At 45.0% G+C, this 22,791-nt stretch overlaps 1 pseudogene; it reads right to left on the reverse strand.

Annotated features, from left to right (window-relative positions):
• Positions 1–22,791, reverse strand: part of LOC129822504 (uncharacterized) — an 86,883-nt pseudogene that overhangs the window by 31,956 nt on the left and 32,136 nt on the right.

Genomic DNA, 22,791 nt, shown 5'->3' on the forward strand with positions numbered 1-22,791 from the left:
ATCAAAGTGTTGGAAAAACTTGTCAATAATCAACTGACTGGCTTTCTTGATGTCTATAGTATTCTCTCTGGTATGCAATCTGGTTTCTGCTCAGGTTATGGATGTGTCACTGCAACCTTAAAGGTCCTCAATGATGTCACCATTGCCCTTGATTCTAAGCAAAGTTGTGCTTCTATTTTTATTGACTTGGCCAAAGCTTTTGATATGGTCGACCATTCCATTCTTGTGGGCCGGCTAAGGAATATTGGTGTCTGAGGGGTCTTTGACCTGGTTTGCTAACTACCTCTCTCAAAGAGTGCAGTGTATGAAGTCAGAAAATCTGCTGGCTCAGCCACTGCCTGTCACCAAGGGAGTACCTCAAGGCTCAATCCTAGGCCCCACGCTCTTCTCAATTTGCATCAACAACATAGCTCAGGCAGTAGGAAGCTAAGAATAAATATTTCGATGTCCACTCTTGCTGGAACAGCCAACATTCATCGTCTACTTTCCTTTTCTTAGAAAAACAAATTTTTGCGCAATTTGTGATGTGACGTGCGTGTCAGCCACTGTCTGTCCTCGTGCAGTTGGGATTTATAGGTGCTTTCAAAATAAAATGTCCCACAAGCGGTGGGAGTTAAACCATTACACAAAGGCGAGTATTCATTGGGCTATTAATTTGAATAACAAATACATTATTTCAATTTTAATATTGCAAATTCTTTGTGAGCTGAGCATGATTCCGCGGGCCATATTGAATCAGGTCGCGGGCCGCATACGGGCCGGCCTTTGCCCAGGCCTGGCGTAGACCAATTACAGTTTCCAATCTCTTCAAAATAATGTGGTGATCGATAGTGTAGAAAGCGGCACTACAGTCTAGGAGCACAAGGATAGATGCCGAGCCTTGGTCTGAAGCCATTAAAAGGTCATTTATGGCCTCCCGGGTGGCACAGTGGTCTAGGGCACTGCATCGCAGCGCTAGCTGTGCCACCAGAGTCTCTGGGTTCGCGCCCAGGCTCTGTCGCAGCCGACCAGGAGGTCCGTGGGGCGACGCACAATTGGCCTAGCATCGTCCGGGTTAGGGAGGGTTTGGCCGGTAGGGATATCCTTGTCTCATCGCGCTCCAGCGACTCCTGTGGCGGGCCGGGCGCATAGCGCGCTAACCAAGGGGGGCGGGTGCACGGTGTTTCCTCCGACACATTGGTGTGGCTGGCTTCCGGGTTGGAGGCGCGCTGTGTTAAGAAGCAGTGCGGCTTGGTTGGGTTGTGCGTCGGAGGACGCATGGCTTTCACCTTCGTCTCTCCCGAGCCCGTACGGGAGTTGTAGCGATGAGACAAGATAGTAATTACTAGCGATTGGATACCACGAAAATTGGGGAGAAAAGGGGGGGGTGAAATAAAAAAAAGGTAATTTACCACCTTCACCGAGTATCAGTTCTATGATGGGGTCTAAAACCAGATTGGAGGGTTTTGTATACATGATTTGTCCTCAGGAAGGCAGTGAGTTGCTGAGCAACAGCGTTTTCAATATTTTTTTTTTTTAAAGGAATGGTCGTTTTTAAAATTGTCCGGGTCAAGGTTTGGCTTTTTCAAGAGAGGCTTTATTACTTCCCCTTTTAGTGAGTTTGGTACACATCCGGAGGATAGGGAGCCATTTATTATGTTCAACATAAGAGAGCCAAGCAAAGGAAGTAGTTATTTCAGCAGTGATTGAAAACACTGCTGTACACTGCTGTCTCTGCCATTTCAGGAGTGAGTGAGTGAGTGAGTAAGAGAGAGTGAGAATAAGAAGGATATAAAAAAAGGAGAGAGCGCACCGTCGTTACTAGTATTCAGGTTTCTTTTGAGAGGGGAGGCTTGATTGCAATTGGCAGTAAACTGCCAGTACAGCAGCAGGAGGAGGATGTAGCTACATGAGAAACAAAGGAAACAGACAATGTCAAAGAGGTTTGGTAGAGGTTGTAACCACACAAACAACACTTTTCACTCCAATAAATATCCCACAGTACAACCATAGTAATTACCCAGAGAGGCAAGGACACAGGCAATGACAGAGTTCAATTAGCCAAATAAGCAACTGTTGGAAGGATTTTGCACACACACAAACACCTCCCCTAAGTGAACACTTGCGGTTTCCAATCAAAGTCATGTCTGCGCATCTGGCTCGATAAATTCAGACAGCTTGTCCGTGGCTGTGGGTATTGTCGTGTGGTGCTTGAGGATGATTGATGGAAGCCGTCCCCCCCATCACCTACTCTGACAGACCAGGGAGCAGGGACTATACTGTAAGTCAGGTCTCTGACAGACAAGGCAGGGCCACAACTATTGACACGATAGGATGACAGACAACGCAGGGCCACAGCCAATGACATTATTTATTTATATATTTTTTATTTCACCTTTATTTAACCAGTTAGGCTGGTTGAGAACAAGTTCTCATTTGCAACTGCGACCTGGCCAAGATAAAGCATAGTAATTTGACACATACAACACAGAGTTACACATGGAATAAACAAAACATACAGTCAATAACACAGTAGAAAAATAAGTCTATATACAATGTGAGCAAATGAGGTGAGATAAGGGAGGTAAAGGCAAAAAAAGGCCATGGTGGCGAGGTAAATACAATATAGCAAGTAAAACACTGGATAGGGTAGATTTGCAGTGGAAAAATGTGCAAAGTAGAAATAATGGGGTGCAAAGGAGCAAAATAAATAAATAAATACAGTAGGGGAAGAGGTAGTTGTTTGGGCTAAATTATAGATGGGCTATGTACAGGTGCAGTAATCTGTGAGCTGCTCTGACAGCTGGTGCTTAAAGCTAGTGAGGGAGATAAGTGTTTGGAGCTTCAGAGATTTTTGAAGTTCGTTCCAGTCATTGGCAGCAGAGAACTGGAAGGAAAGACGACCAAAGGAAGAATTGGCTTTTGGGGTGACCAGTGAGATATACCTGCTGGAGCGCGTGCTACGAGTGGGTGCTGCTATGGTAACCAGTGAGCTGAGATAAGGCGGGGCTTTACCTAGCCGAGACTTGCAGATAACCTGTAGCCAGTGGGTTTGGCGATGGATATGAAGCGAGGGCACACCAACGAGAGCGTACAGGTCGCTATGGTGGGTAGTATATGGGGCTTTGGTGACAAAATGGATGGCACTGTGATAGACTGCATCCAGTTTGTTGAGTAGAGTGTTGGAGGCTATTTTATAGATGACATCACCGAAGTCGAGGATCGGTAGGATGGTCAGTTTTACGAGGGTATGTTTGGCAGCATGAGTGAAGGATGCTTTGTGGCGATATAGGAAGCCGATTCTAGATTTAATTTTGGAGATGCTTAATGTGAGTCTGGAAGGAGAGTTTACAGTCTAACCAGACACCTAGATCTTTGTAATTGTCCACGCATTCTAAGTCAGAGCCGTCCAGAGTAGTGATGCTGGACGGGCGAGCAGGTGCGGGCAGTGATCGGTTGAATAGCATGGATTTAGTTTTACTTGCGTTTAAGAGCAGTTGGAGGCCACGGAAGGAGAGTTGTATGGCATTAAAGCTTGTCTGGAGGTTAGTTAACAGTGTCCAAAGAGGGGCCAGAAGAATACAGAATGGTGTCGTCTGCGTAGAGGTGTATCAGAGAATCACCAGCAGCAAGAGCAACATCATTGATGTATACAGAGAAGAGAGTCGGCCCGAGGATTGAACCCTGTGGCACCCCCATAGAGACTGCCAGAGGTCCGGACAACAGGCCCTCCGATTTGACACACTGAACTCTATCAGAGAAGTAGTTGGTGAACAAGGCGAGGCAATCATTTGAGAAACCAAGGCTGTCGAGTCTGCCAATAAGAATTTTGTGATTGACAGAGTCGAAAGCCTTGGCCAGATCGATGAATACGGCTGCGCAGTAATGTCTCTTATCGATGGCGGTTATGATGTCGTTTAGGACCTTGAGCGTGGCTGAGGTGCACCCATGACCAGCTCTGAAACCAGATTGCATAGCGGAGAAGGTACGGTGGGATTCGAAATGGTCGGTAATCTGTTTGTTAACTTGGCTTTCGAAGATCTTAGAAAGACAGGCTAGGATAGATATAGGTCTGTAGCAGTTTGGGTCTAGAGTGTCACCCCCGTTGAAGAGGGGGATGACCGTGGCAGCTTTCCAATCTTTGGGAATCTCAGACAATACGAAAGAGGTTGAACAGGCTAGTGATAGGGGTTGCATCAATTTCGGCAGATAATTTTAGAAAGAGAGGGTCCAGATTGTATAGCCCGGCTGATTTGTAGGGGTCCAGATTTTGCAGCTCTTTCAGAACATCAGCTATCTGGATTTGGGTGAAGGAGAAATGATGGGGGCTTTGGCGGGTTGCACATTTGTGGCCTGCTGGAGGTCATTTTGCAGGGCTCTGGTAGTGCCCCTCCTTGCACAAAGGCGGAGGTAGCGGTCCTGCTGCTGGGTTGTTGCCCTCCTACGGCCTCCTCCACGTCTCCTGATGTACTGGCCTGTCTCCTGGTAGCGTCTCCATGCTCTGGACACTAAGCTGACAGACACAGCAAACCTTTTTGCCACAGCTCGCATTGATGTACCATCCTGGATGAACTGCACTACCTGAGCCACTTGTGTGGGTTGTAGACTCCGTCTCATGCTACCACTAGAGTGAGAGCACCGCCAGCATTCAAAAGTGACCAAAACATCAGCCAGGAAGCATAGGTACTGAGAAGTGGTCTGTGGTCACCACCTGCAGAATCACTCCTTTTTTGGGGATGTCTTGCTAATTGCCTATAATTTCCACCTTTTGTCTATTCCATTTGCACAACAGCATGTGACATTTATTGTCAATCAGTGTTGCTTCCTAAGTGGACAGTTTGATTTCACAGAAGTGTGATTGACTTGGAGTTACATTGTGTTGTTTAAGTGTTCCCTTTATTTTTTTGAGCAGTGTATATACACACACACACACACACACAGTGGGGAGAACAAGTATTTGATACACTGCCGATTTTTCAGGTTTTCCTACTTACAAAGCATGTAGAGGTCAGCAACTGTGAGAGATGGAATCTAAAACAAAAATCCAGAAAATCACATTGTATGATTTTTAAGTAATTCTTTTGCATTTTATTGCATGACATAAGTATTTGATACATCAGAAAAGCAGAACTTAATATTTGGTACAGAAACCTTTGTTTACAATTACAGAGATCATACGTTTCCTATAGTTCTTGACCAGGTTTGCACACACTGCAGCAGGGATTTTGGCCCACTCCTCCATACAGACCTTCTCCAGATCCTTCAGGTTTCGGGGCTGTCGCTGGGCAATACGGACTTTCAGCTCCCTCCAAAGATTTTCTATTGGGTTCAGGTCTGGAGACTGGCTAGGCCACTCCAGGACCTTGAGATGCTTCTTACGGAGCCACTCCTTAGTTGCCCTGGCTGTGTGTTTTGGGTCGTTGTCATGCTGGAAGACCCAGCCACGACCCATCTTCAATGCTCTTACTGAGGGAAGGAGGTTGTTGGCCAAGATCTAGCGATACATGGCCCCATCCATCCTCCCCTCAATACGGTGCAGTCGTCCTGTCCCCTTTGCAGAAAAGCATCCCCAAAGAATTATGTTTCCACCTCCATGCTTCACGGTTGGGATGGTGTTCTTGGGGTTGTACTCATCCTTCTTCTTCCTCCAAACACGGCGAGTGGAGTTTAGACCAAAAAGCTCTATTTTTGTCTCATCAGACCACATGACCTTCTCCCATTCCTCCTCTGGATCATCCAGATGGTCATTGGCAAACTTCAGACGGGCCTGGACATGTGCTGGCTTGAGCAGGGGGACCTTGCGTGCGCTGCAGGATTTTAATCCATGACAGCGTAGTGTGTTACTAATGGTTTTCTTTGAGACTGTGGTCCCAGCTCTCTTCAGGTCATTGACCAGGTCCTGCCGTGTAATTCTGGGCTGATCCTTTACCTTCCTCATGATCATTGATGCCCCACGAGGTGAGATCTTGCATGGAGCCCCAGACCGAGGGTGATTGACCGTCATCTGAACTTCTTCCATTTTCTAATAATTGCGCCAACAGTTGTTGCCTTCTCACCAAGCTGCTTGCCTATTGTCCTGTAGCCCATCCCAGCCTTGTGCAGGTCTACAATTGTATCCCTGATGTCCTTACACAGCTCTCAGGAAACCTGGCACCATCCCTATGGTAAAACATTGTGGTGGCAGCATCAAGCTGTGGGAAAGCTTTTCAGCGACAGGGACTGGGAGACTAGTCAGGATCAAGGGAAAGATGAACGGAGCAAAGTACAGAAAGATCCTTGATGAAAACTTGCTCCAGAGTGCTCAGGACCTCAGACTGGGAAGACAATTCACCTTCCAACGGGACAACGACCCTAAGCACACAGCCAAGGCAACGCAGGAGTGGCTTTGGGACAAGTCTCTGAATGTCGTTGAGTGGCCTAGCCAGAGCCCGGACTTGAACCCGATCGAACATCTCTGGAGAGACCAGAAAATAGCTGTGCAGTGACACTCCCCATCCAACATGACAGTGCTTGAGAGGATCTGCAGAGAAGAATGGGAGAAACCCCCCAAATACAGGTGTGCCAAGCTTGTATTGTCATACCCAAGAAGACTCGAGGCTGTAACCTCTGCCAAAGGTGCTTCAGCAAAGTACTGAGCAAAAGGTATGAAAACTTAGGTGTGATATATATTTTTTTCTGTTTTTATACATTTGCAAACATTTCTAAAACCCTGCTTTTGCTTTGTCATTATGGGGTATTGTGTGTAGATTGATGAGATTTTTTATTTATTTTTTATCCATTTTAGAATAATGTAACGTAACAAAATGTGAAAAAGTCAAGGGGTCTGAAAACTTTCCGAATTCACTGTACACTGCAGAACAGCACCAATTCGTCGGGGTATGGAATCTGCAAGGTGTCGAAAGCATTCCTCAGGGATGCTGGCCCATGTTGACTCCAAAGTTTTCCACAGTTGTGTCAAGTTGGCTGGATGTCCTTTGGGTGATGGACCATTGTTGATACACATGGGAAACTATTGAGCGTGAAAAACCCAGCATCGTTGCATTTCTTGACACAAACTGGTGCGCCTGGCACCTATTACCATACCCCGTTCAAAGTCACTTACCTATTATTTCTTGCCCATTCACCCTCTCAATGGCTCACATACACAATCCAAGTCTCAATTGACTCAAGGCTTAAAAATCCTTCTTTAACCTGTTCCTCCCCTTCAACAAGTGACATCAATAAGGGATCATAGCTTTCACCTGGTCAGTCTAGGTCATGGAAAGAGCTGGTGTTCTCAATGTTTTGTACACTCAGTGTATAATGACTGTGTACTCAAAGACATGCAAGGTGAAGATGTATTTTTTTCTCCCTAAGGCACCATGCTGGTATATAGAGCGAGACGGAGACGATGCTAGGCTGACAGACACAGTTGAAACTGTGATTTGCAATTCTGTTCAAGATTAAGGCTCTTCTATGACCTGGCTCGTCCCTGCCTTAGTCAGAAGCCTCAATGTGCTTCTGTGTTTGTATAGACTTCAAAAGAGAGAAGAGGTGGCGGTCAGAGCGAAAGAGCGCCGCCCGAACACACCCTAGAGAAAGGAACATTTACAGTAAGAATAGAAAGAAACGGATTATGGCCAAATGGCATTAGGACTGAAAGGGAGACAAAGAAAGAAAGAGACAAAGCTGAGAAGCAATCTCTCCTCTCCCTTAGGGTTGGGCCAACAACTTCTCTTCACCTCCAACACCTTCAGAGGCACCCCCACCTGATCTCCTGGGGGAACTGTGCCTTGGGGACCATGAAGTTGGAGAGCCTAATGACTACGCAAACCTCCTCTGCCTGTGATGTACACTTGTTCACTCCCCCTCAACGATTTAAAGGGGAACATGATGTCTTATTATGAATAATAATAAGAAAGGGGTTATTTAGGGTTGTGTTCCCATTCCCCTTTAAAAGGAATGGACTGGTGGGAAGAAAATATGGAGTGGGAGTATCAGAGAAAAGTCAGGGAGAGAGGTATATAAAAATGAAAGAGAGAGAGAGAGAGTACGTTGGAGCCAGGCCAAGTCCCTCTCCTCTTCCCACTGGGAGGTCTCAGTCTCTCCAGCTACCACTGATCACTATGGATCTCCTGGCAGTGCCTAGATGCTGCTCACCTTGCCTAGAATCAACACACGCCACACTCACTCAGTGTATTTCTCCTTGCATGCACACACAAACACACCGATGTGCACACAAGGGTGCATGAATGCACATGCCAAGCACTCTCACACAAGCCCAAAAAACTAAAAGTAAACAGTAAAGTTTTCAAAAGATTGATTTCATGCACTAATTGCATGACCCCCAAAAAAGTTATATGCTGTGGATCAATGCAGTATGAAACAACATTAACCTGAATAATGGCAGCAAGCGACAACAAATCTATACTGGCTGGGCTACTCTCTCTGATACATTTGAAGGGTAAATCACATCACAGAACAGCTTTACACAGAGACATCAAACTGAAAAACATAATTGTACATTCCCCCGGCCCCCATACAGGGCCCTTGGAGAAATCCCACTTTAATTCAGTCATATCACCAGCCCAGGCTGACACACACAGGTCCCTCAGGCCTCATTATGTGTCTATTTTATTTATATTATGTGATGTGGAATCACATTACACTCCCACATGGGTCGCTGGCTGTCCTCTGGAAGGGCAGTCATTCACTCTAAAGTGGATTGTTCATACAGTACTGTATCAATGCTGACATGGTGCTCCATTAAAAGTATCTATTATAACGAGAACGATGGATGGCGGGACGGAGGAATGGAGATGGTTATGAATCTGAGTATTAGTGTCTTGCAGGAATACATCCACATCATTGTCCTCTAAAGCTCTCTACAATAGAAATGTTTAAACTCCAAGACCATTATACCAAGGGGTTTAGTGATCAGATCCAACCAGTCTATCCGGATTACATTTCCATCAGAAGTCCTCAGAGAGCCTCTAAGATTGACTTGACCTAATGTCAATCATTAACCCTGAACATTTAATTGAAAAAACATCAAAAACCCAAACCTACTCCAAATGGCTTCATTCTGTGCCAACATGACTCAATTAAACTAGGTGGTCAAATGAAAACAGACATCCCCACCACTGATGAACATGACAAGCAGCACTGAACAAATCAGGAACTTTAGAGAGAAGTGAGTCACATACGCGCACCTACGCGCGCACACACACACACACACACACACACACACACACACACACACACCTGCCAAGAGCAACCCCCTGGTCCAACCACAAGCTCTCTAATCAGCAATGCAACTCGGTTGGGTTCATTTCAGTCCTAACTACTCCAATCCAGATGTCCATCAAAGGGTTGAGTATGGGAAACAAATTGTATTGACATGTTCCTTTGACTGGATGGAATTGGCACTTGACGAAGAGAGAAAAAGTGACACTTGAGTCATTCCTGGCAAAAATGACTGAATCAGTGTAGTCGACAGAGGGCAGGGAGAGAGAGCTCCGTTGATGCCAATGGGGAGGCATTTATATTGTTTTGTATTTTGTGATGGGTCATGTGTGACACGTTTGGGTTACCCTAGAATAAATCCTCAACTGCTATAGTCAAATGCCATCTAATAAACCACTGAATAATATCATAGTGAGAGGATGTTTTTTCAAATCAAATGATTTGTCACATGCGCAAAGTACAACAGGTGTAGACTTTACAGTGAAATGCCTACTTACAAGCCCTTAACCAACAACGCAGTTTTAAGAAAATACCTATAGTACACTTTTTTTTAAAGTAAGAGATAAGAACAAATCATTTAAGAGCAGCAGTAAATAACAATAGAGGGGCTATATACAGGGGGTACCAGTGATTACAAACGAAGATAGATGCCATGTGTTTTTCTCTTTACTAACTGCTGGAACTGTCATGGCCAACTGAGCTGTTGCTTTACAAACCATAGACAGTTCAGAGACAGGCCCAGTGACAAGTCCAGTGACAAGTGCGTCACACTCTGGTCCCGGTGAGGAGAGGTGTGACAGCGGCTGGACAGACAGGGTGCTGATGACTGAATCAGCCCAGAGCCTCACTGCACTGAGAGACACTTTTTGTGTCCCAAATTGTACTCTATTTCTTTATAGTGCACTACTTTTGACCAGGGCACTATGTAGGAAATAGGGTGCCATTTGGGACGCGACTACTATGATGTCACTGCACTGTGGGGACCGAAGTGTCAGCCAAATATCCCCCAGGCCCAGCGTCTGTCTGTCTGTTAGCCTGACCAGGTCTGTGACACAGTTCGAGCTCTCATACAGCTCTGCTTCATTGTAGCATGTGTCGTGACTCTCAACTTGGTGAAGTATAGTCTCTTGAATCTATATTAGGTATTGTGATGAGCTGTTAGGCCAACCTATTCCAGAATTGGATATTAAGGTTACCGGTCTACTGTCGGATCATGTTTTTTAGTGTGTGTGTGTGTTACTCAGCTCAACTGTTGGAACATGCTCTGGTGGTTCTCCACAGCCTCCAGTAGTATCTTCTCAGGGAGGTCCATCTTCCAGCGCCACTGTGCCCACCAGGTTAGACAAGATCAGAAAGGACAGCTCTGTCTCTTCACAAATACACACACACTTCCCCAGACCTGGCCTGTCTATCCCCAGTGGGGCTGGCTAAGTAACCAGACTGGTCTGGTAACCTCTTACGTAGGCCTGCCATGACCATTTTAGTCCCTCTCAGATCACCTAAAGAGCACAAGCTAACATAAGTTTACACTATTTCTTTTTAGGATACTAGAGTTAAATGAAAGTACAGTAGGCACAAATGCAACAGGTGACAGTAAATATGGAAAACTATAATGTGAGGAAATCCACACACACCAAGGGCTCTGTATTCCACCTCACAGTTCACTAGACTAGAGAACATTCAGTCTACCCATCAGTTCTGGTGCCCCCTGCTGCTGAAGGACAGTAAGACAATACCTATGTGTCTGACAAAGTTCTGCTGTTGCCAATCGTCCCAGATAGGGACCTCAACTCAGACGGGTTGGAACCTAGGGGCCTCAACTCATAGGGACCTCAACACATCACTACTGACAGCACCCCATTCGCCAGAGGCTTGAACTGGCAGAGACATTTTCACAAAGGAGTTTTATTATCTTCATATTTTTAAAGGTTAGCCTGGTTCTAGATCTGTTTGTGCAGTCTTACAATAGGAGTTAGGAAGACAGCACACACAGATCAGGGACCAGGCTATTTCGAAGGTAACATGAGGAGAAATATCTGCCCCCTCCAGTCACAACCAATGTCACGTCACATAATTCAGCTTCTAACCTCTCTCCCTTTAATTAGCACGGTCATTAATCACCCACACGTTAATCATTAGCTGCCTCGTTAGCTTTTGGTTAGCTAAGCGATAGCATGGCCATCAGTCAATGACGGGGTGAGGAGGGATACGAATATCTGGGGTTCTTTACTAAGTTCTGTATTCAGTCTGCCTATGACAATATTGTAATATGGTTAATTTTAAAATGATAGGAGGGTAAAGTCATGGGTCATATGCTCTTCCGGACTTTCAGCAATGAACAAAAAGGGTCTATGTGTGCTTAGCCATATTGTGAAATACAGCACTGGTTATTGGGTTAAGATGAGAATACAACTGCACTGGGCATATGAGAATAATGTAATTATTGCAATAAACTAATGCATGAATTATTCCAAAATCTCTAGATAAATCACATTGACAATGATAGTTCAGCCGCACCCACCTCCAGCAGAAGTCCCACTTGTTGGCACAGACGAGGCTAAGGGTGGACTCCATACACCTGTGGGACTCGATGCCATAAAAGGAGTGCTTGTAACAACCTCCTCTTCCTCTTAGCATGGACTGGTGGAAAGAAAAATGTCTGTTATTTAGTTATTCGAAGGTACATGTTTATGAATGTTAGATTACTCATATAAGGAAGAAATAATCTTATCCACTTTACCTTGGTCCAACGACAAAGCTTGCCTCCTGAGTGACTTCCTATGAGTTTGTATCCTGTAGAAGAGAAAATATATAAAATGGTCATGTCACACCCTGATCTGTTTCACCTGTTGTTGTGATCGTCTCCACCCCCCTACAGGTGTCGCCCATATTCCCCCATTATCCACTGTATATTTATACCTGTGTTCTGTTTGTCTGTTGCCAGTTTGTCAAGTCAACAAGCATTTTTTCCTCTCAGCTCCTGCTTTTCCCCAGTCTCTCTTTCTCGCCCTCCTGATTTTGACCCTTGCCTGTCTTGTCTCTGAGCTCGCCTGCCTGACCACTCTGCCTGCCCTTGACCATGAACCTGCCTGCCGTCCTGTACCTTTGCCCCACCTCTGGATTACCGACCTCTGCCTGACCCCACCCTGAGCCTGCCTGGCGTCCTTTACCTTTCCCCCACTACTCTGGTTATTGACCCCTGCCTGCCTTGACCTGTCATTTGCCTGCCCTGTTGCTGTAATAAACATTGTTACTCCGACACAGTCTGCATCTGGGTCTTACCTTCAAACCTGATTGTTCGAACTGGCCATGACTGACCCAGCAGACCCGTGCCAGATGCCGACGCCATCTTCCAAGGAGCCAACATCGTGAGGCACGAGGAACTGCTTCGTGGCCTTATGGAGGGGATCCAAACGTTGGCTGGGAGGCACCGCTACCACAGTGCTAACCCCACAGCCCCTCAGTAACCCAGCTGAGGGGATGTGGCCTCTATCTTCTCGGGTGGAGAGGCCACATCGGCCTTTCCACCTTCTCGGGAGACCCATTTTACCCCGCTGGCAGCGGAGAGTGCTTGAAACCAGGAAGCACTGTTCGTTATGTTCCTGCACGGCGTCTCGGAGGAGGTCAAGGATAAGCTTGCTGCTCGGGAGTTACCTACGGATCTCGATTCCCTCATCGGTTTAACCATCCAAATCGATGGGCGACTACAGGAACGACGAAGGGAGAGGATTTGACTTCGCTCGCACACCTTGCCTCCGAGTCATCCCGGAAGTCCCCAACGATCCGCTTGCCGAGAGAATCTGAGGCTTCCCAAACTTCCGAGAGTCGAAGACGGCTGAGTCACCACTTCCCGAGCTAATGCAACTAGGTAGAGCTGGGCTATCGCCAGCGGAAAAGCAAAACAGGATCAACACGAAGAGTTGTCTGTATTGCGGGACTCCTGGTCATTTTGTGTCCTCTTGTCCTTTAAAAAGATAAGGCTCACTGGTAGGAGTGAGTACGCTGGTGGGCCATATGGAGAACTGTTCTGCTTCCCTTGCTCACAACCCTGTTCATGCCCTTCTGCTGTGGGGAAACCAGTCTAAATCTCTCCAGATCCTCATTGACTCTGGGGCCGATGAGAGGTTTTTTTGGACGCTACCCTGGCTTCCAAGCTGAACATCCCCAATCAGCCTCTCTCCACTCCCATGGATATTAGATCGCTGGACGGGCGCTCTATAGGCTGGTCACTCATATTACCACTGCCATAAACCTACGGGTGTCAAAGAATCACAGCGAGACTATTCAATTCCTGCTCATCAAGTCTCCTCAGATTCCCATTGTATTGGGATTCTTCTGGCCCCAGTGACACAATCCCCTCATCAACTGGTCTACTGGTGCCATCATGGGCTGGAGTCTGTTCTGCCATGCCCAGGTTCTGAAGTCAGCACAACGTCTTTCTGGGGGCTCGGAAGGTGCCCTGGACCTCCTTCCCACCATTCGTGCAGAGTACCAGGACCAAGGCCTGGGCCACTTCGCTTCCGCCGCACCGACCATATGACTGCGGGACTGACCTTCTCCCTAGCACCACTCTGCCCCGGGGACAACTGTACACTCTGTCAGGCCCGGAGACCAAGGCTATGGACACCTACATTGGGGACTCCCTAGCTGCAGGATTTATACGTCCTTCGTCCTCTTCCGCCAGTGCAGGGTTCTTTGTGGAAAAGGACAAGACCCTATGCCCGTGTATCGACTACAGGGGACTCAATGACATAATGGCGAAGAACAGCTACCCGCTACCACTCATCTCCTCAGCCTTCGAGCCACTCCAGGGGGCCACCGTGTTTTCCAAGCTGGATCTATGGAACGCCTACCACCTGGTGCAGATTCGGGAGGGGGATGAGAGGAAGACCGCCTTCAGTGGCCACTACGAGTATTTAGTCATGCCATTTGGCCTAACCAACGCCACGCTGTGTTCCAGGCTCTGGTAAATAATGTTCTCTGCGTCATGTTGAACAGGTTCGTCATCTACATTGATGACATCCTCGTCTTCTCCAGCGCCCCCCCCCCCCCCCAAGAACATGTGCTCCATGTCCGACAGGTTCTTACATGCCTCCTGGAGAACCAGCTGTGAGTTCCATCACTCCACCATCCCCTTTCTGGGGTACATCATCTCTGCTGAGAGTGTCCAGATGGATCCCAGGAAGGTGAGAGTGGTGGTGGATTGGCCCCAGCCTTCGTCCAGGGTGCAGCTGCAATGTTTCCTGGGGTTCGCCAACTTCTATCGCCACTTCATCCGGGGTTACAGCACCCTGACTTCCTCCCTGTCAGCACTCACCTCTCCCAAGGTTCCGTTCATATGGTCCCCTGCTGCTGACCGGGTATTCCGGGAACTCAAACACCGCTTCACCACTGCTCCCATCGTGGTTCATCCTGACCCTTCCCGTCAGTTCGTGGTGGAGGCCGATGCGTCGGATGTAGGAGTGGGGGCGGTCCTGTCCCAGCATTCTGCCCTGGACCTGAAGCTACATCCCTGTGCCTTCTCCCATTGCCTCAACGCCACGGAGAAAAACTACGGTGGGAAATCGTGAGCTTCTCGCAGTGAAGATGGCGTTGGAGGAATGGAGGCACTGGCTGGAAGGAGCGGAACACCCATTCGTCGTATGGATGTTGAGGGAATTAAATAATTCCTCTAATGTACTCATTAATTAAAATCAATCTGTCTATTTATAAGAATTTGTAAGATACTTATTAACATAAAATAGACAGGATACAGTCTTATTATAATTAGATAATAGTATTTATTCTCGGAGCACGCTCCCATTTGACCATAAACAACAGTTTATATACAAGATATGACGTCATAGGTTACAGAATAAATCTTCTCGTCCTGACCAATATAAAACCGGTTCAAGAGTTCATTCCAACTTCCCAGCGCACACACATGACACACAATATAATCTAGTCTCCTGAAGGCTCACTATAATTTATTACCACTTTAGCAGACAACTCAAGATAATGGAAGACCTAAAAAGTTACTAACTACCTTATCTAAACATCTCAGGGCTAATTTGGGTCAGTTCAACCATAGTTTAACGACCCTTTCTGCTTACTTTATAACCCACAGCACAAATCTCTTCTCACTAGGCGTGCAGAGTTCAATTAGTTATAGTTTTATCTGAATCTAGAAATTGTTTTAGTTATTATTAACAAAATTCCTAACAATGGACCAATCACAGAAATCTGGAGTATCTCCGCACCGCCAAACGCCTCAACTCCAGGCAAGCTAGATGGGCCCTGCTGTTCACACGGCTCATCTTCTCCCTCTCATATCGTCCGGGATCCAAGAATGTCAAGCCGGATGCACTATCCCGCTGGTATAGCCCCACGGCTATTACCCCGGAGCCCAAGACCATGCTTCCCACCTCGTGCCTGGTGACGGCACTCAGCTGGGGTATAGGGAAACAGGTCCGGGAGGCATAGTGTTCCCAGCCGAACCCCGGGGGGGTACAGACAACCAAATGTTTGTGCCTGACGCGGTCCTCTCCTAGGTCCTGGAGTAGGCCCACTCCTTCAGACTGGCCTGCCACCCGGGCTCCCGCCGGACACTGGCTTTTGTGCGACAACGTTTTTGGTGGCCCACCATGGTCCCCGACGTCTCCGCATTCATCGCTGCTTGCACGGTGTGTGCACAAAACAAGACTCTTTGACAAGCTCCGGCTGGTCTCCTCCAACCTTTGTCTGTCCATCACCGTCCCTGGTCCCACATCTCCATGGACTTTGTCACAGATCTTCCACCATCTGATGGAAACACCGCCATCCTGATTGTGGTGGATCGGTTTTCCAAAGCCACCCACTTCATTCCTCTCCCCAAACTACCCTCTGCCAAGGAGACTGCCCAGCTCATGGTGCAGCACGTCTTCCGGATCCATGGACTACCGGTCGACATGGTCTCTGACCGGGGCCCTCAGTTCTCGTCTCCGTTCTGGAAGGCCTGCCATCATAACCTGTCTACACGAGCATAATTCATTATGAATGAGTAAATCTCTGTTGGAGAAAAAAAAAAATCTAAGGAACCTTATTACATATGCTGTGATCCTGTGAGAAACTGACACCATTTTGGGAAAATGTACAGTACCAGTCAAAAGTTTGAACACACCTACTCTTTCAATTTTTACTATTTTCTACATTGTAGAATAATAGTGAAGACATCAAAACTATGAATTAACACATATGGAATCATGTAGAAACCAAAAGTGTTAAGCAAATCAAAATATATTTTAGATTCTTCAAAGTAGCCCCCTTTGCCTTGATGACAGCTTTGTACACTCTTGGCATTCTCTCAACCAGCTTCATGAGGCATGCTTTTCCAACAGTCTTGAAGGAGTTCCCACATTTGCTGAGCACTTGTTGGTTGCTTTTCCTTCACTCTGCAGTCCAACTCATCCCAAACCATCTCAATTGGGTTGAGGTCGGGTAATTGTGGAGGCCAGGTCATCTGATGCAGCACTCCATCACTCTCCTCCTTGGTCAAATAGCCCTTACACAGCCTGGAGGTGTGTTTGGGTTATTGTCCTGTTGAAAAACAAATGATAGTTCCACTAAGCGCAAACCAGATGGGGTGGCGTATCGCTGCAGAATGCTGTGGTAGCCATACTGGTTAAGTGTGCCTTGAATTCTAAATAAATCACAGACAGCGTCACCAGCAAAGCACACCCACGCCATCACACCTCCTCCTCCTCCAAGCTTCCCGGTGGGAACCACACATACAGAGATCATCCGTTCACATACTCTGTGTCTCACAAATCACGGCGGTTGGAACCAAAAATCTAAAATTTGGACTCGAAAAGGACAGATTTCCACCGGTCTAATGTCAATTGCGCGTGTTTCTTGGCCCAAGCAAGTGTCTTCTTATTTGTGTCCTTTAGTAATGGTTTCTTTGCAGCAATTCGACCATGAAGGCCTGATTCACACAGTCTCCTCTTAACAGTTGATGTTGAGATATGTCTGTTACTTTAACTCTGTGAAGCATTTATTTGGGTTGCAATTTCTTAGGCTTGTAACTAATGAACGTATCCTCTGCAGCAGAGGTAACTCTGGGTCTCCCTTTCCTGTTGCGGTCCTCATGAGAGCCAGTTTCATCATAAAGCTTGATATTTTTGCGACTGCACTTGAAGAAACTTTCAAAATTCTTCAAATGTTCCATATTGACTGACCTTCATGTCTTAAAGTAATGATGGACTGTTGTTTCTCTTTGCTTATTTGAGCTGTTCTTGCCATAATATGGAGTTATTTATTTTACCAAATAGGGCTATCTTCTGTATACCCACCCTGCCTTGTCACAACTGATCAAACACATTAAGAAGGAAAGGAATTCCACAAATTAACTTTTAACAAGGCACACCTGTTAATTTAAATACATTCCAGGTGACTAACTCATGAAGCTGGTTAAGAGTGCCAATAATGTGCAAAGCTGTCAAGGAAAAGGGTGGCTACTTTGAAGCAGCTCAAATGTAAAACATATTGATTCGTTTAACACGTTATTGGTTACTACATGATTCCAAATGTGTTATTTCATAGATTTGATTTCTTCACTATTATTCTACACTATTATTCTACAAAGTAGAAAATAGTAAAAATTAAGAAAAACCCTTGAATGAGTAGGTGTATCGAACCTTTTGACTGGTACTGTACATCATCCTCAGAGTATGCAGTCATTTTGCGAAACGTTGTACACTCAGAAAAAAGAGTTCCAAAAGGGTTCTTCAACTGTTCCCATAAGATAACCCTTTTTTGGTTCCAGGTAAAACTCTTTTGAGTTCCATGTAGGTGACTACCTCATGAAGCTGGATGAGAGAATGCCATGAGCGTGTAAAGTTGTCATTAGGGCAAAGGGTGGCCAATCTCAAATATAAAATATATTTTGTTTTTTTGGTTACTATATGATTCCATATGTGTTATTTTATAGTTTTGATGTCTTCACTATTATTCTACAATGTAGAAAATAGTAAAAATAAAGAAAAACCCTTGAATGAGTAGGTGTGTCCAAACCTTTGATTGGTACTGCATGTGCTTTCATTTCATTGTGTCTAGGAATGTATAGCCATCCATTTCCACAATTATGTCTGTTGAGAAATGTAAATATTAGTGATCAAAATCAGAGAACGTTTTGTAATCTAGGTCTAATTGCTACAAAAAAAATGTATAGGCATCAATTGGAAAGCCTCATATCCACCCGCAATAACTAACTGGAGGACTGAACTACAGTATCTAGCTACATCTCATTAGACTCTATATATTATAAAATCAAACAAACTACACATATTTGACAAAAGTTGGAATCTTTGGTTATATTAGATATGTGAAAACACCCTCTCAGTCCTCTTTAAAATGAACTCTGGGATAAAAAATAATAAAAAATAAAATACTCAGTTCTCTTTGTATTCACACTGCCCTTGCCTTTGAATGAGGACTCAACTCTTTTGCCAGTTCACTTCACCTTTGAGGTCCAAGTCCTCTTTGCATTCACATTGCTATGTTAAGAAATTCCATCAGAATGTGTTATCAGACAGCTACTGTAGATATACCGACTTATACTTTGGAAGCTAATAGATTGCATTTTCTTTAATGATGAGACAATCATTGTAATGCGAAGATAATATTAACATGTAAATATTATTGGTAACATATTAAATACAAGTAGAATAAATAATGTAGGCCTAATTAAAAATTGTATAGGCTACTGCCCCTTTAAGAGCTAGATCAGATTTTGTACATATGTTGTGATTCTCACCAAATATGTTCTCTACACACTATTTAAACCCCACAATCGAATAAACAGTTTATGAAGCTCTCTGAGCCTATCGATCAACATAATGCAAACAAATACCCTGGACCTCTTGTCAGTACAAAACTCCACATATATTATGGCCTTTCTATGCATCCTTGACAACCACTAATCAATATCCAAAAACAGCACACGTTTTTTCCGCGCACAGGCACATCAACTTCTCTCTCCAATGTGAAGGGGTTTAAGGCAGGGGGAACGGTGTTGCAGTAGTCTAGTGTGAGATGTGGGAATAATGACAAGCGAACCTGTGGAGCTTTGTGTTCACATGCCCGGTTCAATTCGGGGACTTTTGAGGGGTCCGAGTTAGAAAATAAAAGGGAACAGCACTGAGTTCACAAAAATTGTCTTAAAGGGACCAAGTCTGAAAACACCCTTAGATAATATGCTGTATGCTGTGCTTTTTTTGTTGAGTTGTTTCTATTTGTGAATGTCAGTTTGTTTTGGATTGATTTTTTTGCCTTCGTGTTTTTCTTTGCGTATCCCTCTGTGAGAATGAATGTATGTGGATTTGTGTGTGGGGGGAGAAGGGAGGGAGATGTATATTGACACTGTGTGAGATTATATTCGACTGAGTTCTGTAGAAAAACAATTAAAAACATATTGTCCCAACAACAAAATGTGTAGATAAATTGCAACTTTTGTAATGTTACATGGTAACAACATAGTAATACTGATTGCATAACACGTGAGAAGGCACTAGACCATTTGCCAATAGCATTAAAAAAAAAGTATGATGTGTGATTTCCCAAGAGCAAAGCCCACACATTCAAATTTGCAACATAACTTCAAAAGGTGTTGAGGCTGAGTGTGATATAAGTATACATGATGATGAAGGGTTGTCCATACCAGCTGTAGATTGGACTACTCCTTTACAGCGTTTCAAGCTCTGACAGCCCCTTCTCTGAAGTCAGCCCCATCAAACATAATACTTTTATTTGTCTCTTTTAAATCATCGTGATACATGCCAGTGCTTTTATATCAAGGGTTCTTCATAGGTATTCAAGGGGGGCCTTCCCATCTATGCATTTCAAAAGACACAGCATTTATGAGAAGTTCTATTTCAGTCCTGTGTGTGAGGTAAAACAGCATGATACAGACGCCATGAGAGAGGAAAAAAACGCATGACATTTCAGGTGGTGAAATGTTGAGTGCTCATAATGGCTGCATTGACAGGTCATCTTTCATCCTAGTAGGATACCCAGTGTGCTTTGGTTACTGTGCCGCTAACTATAGCCTTGCCCACCTTGGAAACAAAAGTCAGCCATCTTGTGTCAGATTTATGTTCTTCAAAAGTGAGTAATTATTGATCTCACTGTTCTCAGGACTGGTGTCCTCCTGTTATTGGATAGGTTAAAGCCTGGTGTAATTGAGCTATGCTGCGAAATAAAGTAAATAAAATGTAACTCAGTCTATTGCACTGCTAGCAAAGGCCCAACAATATGATGCACGATGGGGGATTAAGATGCATTTACCATTTACCCAAACAGTGGGGGGCTGGCTATCGATCCAGGACGCCTCCTTTACAGCCACAGGAAATCCATTGTACCACGCACACAGTCAGAAACACACACGCACTAAATCATGTTCTTACCCACAATCCCCGAGCACAGGCTAACTACTGTTTATTACTTGTTTGTCGACCCATGTGGGGCAAATTCGGAGGTGTCAGGAGCTGGAGCTGTTGTTCCAACTCAGATAAATTACAATTCTGCTGAAGACTGGCTGGTGCTGGATGCAGCACAGAGAAGAGAACAAGGCCTAGTGGGAGTTAGTGTTGAGTCTAATCTGAGGGCCCTTTCCCTTCCGGTGTTCATTAGGTAAAAACATACACTTCAAACGCCTCAACTGCCTTTTATGTTTGTCTGCACAGAGAGAGACCGAGCGAGGGGGAGGTAGACGGGAGGGAGGTAGGCTTTGCTCCTCTCCCTCTGTGGATCTGATTAACTATACCCCTCTATTTGGAGAAGCTCATGTGAACACCAGCCAGCCACAGAGAGAGATGACCTCCAAACCTGCGCTGCTGTATGGCTTATAGCCACCCACTCCAACTGCAGTTATCCCCCTTTCACACTGTATTAATCTCCCACGGCAACATGAAAGTAATCAGACAGTCACCAGTCTACCCGTAAAACAAGAGTAACCCATATCCTTACAATTGAGATGTGAAGGTACACTATTGTCCATTTTGTTGGGTTCTAGTTTGAAATAAATGCTATGCTAGAAGTTAATGGTTACATGTATGAGGAATGTATGTGGTGGGGTCAATGGAGGCTGGATAAGAAGTATGCGTCTAGAAAGTTACGAAGGGAAGAGGCAATCACTTGGTTGCGGTCACTAATAAGGTTAGATAGCTGTGGATTAAATCAAACTTTGTCACATGCGCCGAATACAACAAGTGTAGACTTTACCGTGAAATGCTTACTTACAAGCCTTTAACCAACAGTGCAGTTCAAGAAGAGTTAAGAAAATGTTTTCCAAGTAGACTAAAATAAAAAGTAACTCGATAAGAATAACAATAACGAGGCTATATACAGGAGGCACCTAGTAGTGTGGGGAATGTGGGCCGAGGTCAGGTCAGATGAAGGGAGATGGAACAGTTGCATTACACACATTACATAACTTCCTGCCTAGCAACAAAGATGCAGTGTTTAGAGGTGCAATGAGGAGATTCCACCTAAAGGAAGGTATAAATACTTGTGCTGGTGGAAACATGTCTTTGTCCTTTCAGCTGATTGACCCAGTGGGTGAACGAACTTGATTTAAGATTTGACAAGTTGTTCGTTAGGTTCTAAATAAACAGAGTAAAAAAATAACCTTTTCAACAAAATAAAATGTTTTCACTTCCCACAGAATTCAAAGAGACACTGAGATCTTCCTCCCTTATCAACAATGCTAGGTTCTCTGGGAAACCCAGTAGTCCACCGCTACACTATCAATACACACAATACAGGACAGGATATGAACTGAGCTGAGTTTCCCTTATCTCTTTCCCCTACTCAGTCCTGTCCGAGAACTCTACAGACCTGAAATGAATAATACATTTTACATCGACAAATACCAAACTTTTCAAATCATTAAGGCTCAAGTTTTAGGCTAATACTGATGAAATAGACAAAATCTGTAGAGAAAAGAACTCAAATAAAAATGTTGGCTATGTTGATACAAAACTTCAATTTGTTTCTCTCGATGTGCTGGGACACATTAAGCCTTCACTACATTATGTTCTTAATTTACAGGCAGAGAAGTCTCCTTTCCAAATGAGGTAGGACTCTTTAGCTAACATCCAGAGTGTACAAAACATTAGGAACACCTTCCTAATATTGAATTGTGCCCCCTTTTGCCCTCAGAACAGCCTCAATTCGTTGGGGCATGGACTACAAGGTGTTGAAAGCATTCCACAGGGATGCTGGCCCATGTTGACTCCAATGCTTCCCACAATTTTGGGTGGTGGACGATTCTTGATACACACAGGAAACAGCGTTGCAGTTCTTGACACACTCAAACCTGTGCGCCTGGCACTTACAATCATACCCCGTTCAAAGGCACTTCAATCTTTTGTCTTTCCCATTCACCCTCTGAATAGCACACATACACAATCCATGTCTCAATTGTCTCAAGGCTGAAAAATCCTTCTATAACCGGTCTCCTCCCCTTCATTTACACTGATTGAAGTGGATTTAACAATTGACAATAAGGGATCATAGTTGGTCAGTCTGTCATGGAAAGAGCAGGTGTTGTGTACACTCAGTGTATGTACA

This window comes from Salvelinus fontinalis, chromosome 24 (assembly GCF_029448725.1).
Source record: "Salvelinus fontinalis isolate EN_2023a chromosome 24, ASM2944872v1, whole genome shotgun sequence".
NCBI lineage: Eukaryota > Metazoa > Chordata > Actinopteri > Salmoniformes > Salmonidae > Salvelinus > Salvelinus fontinalis.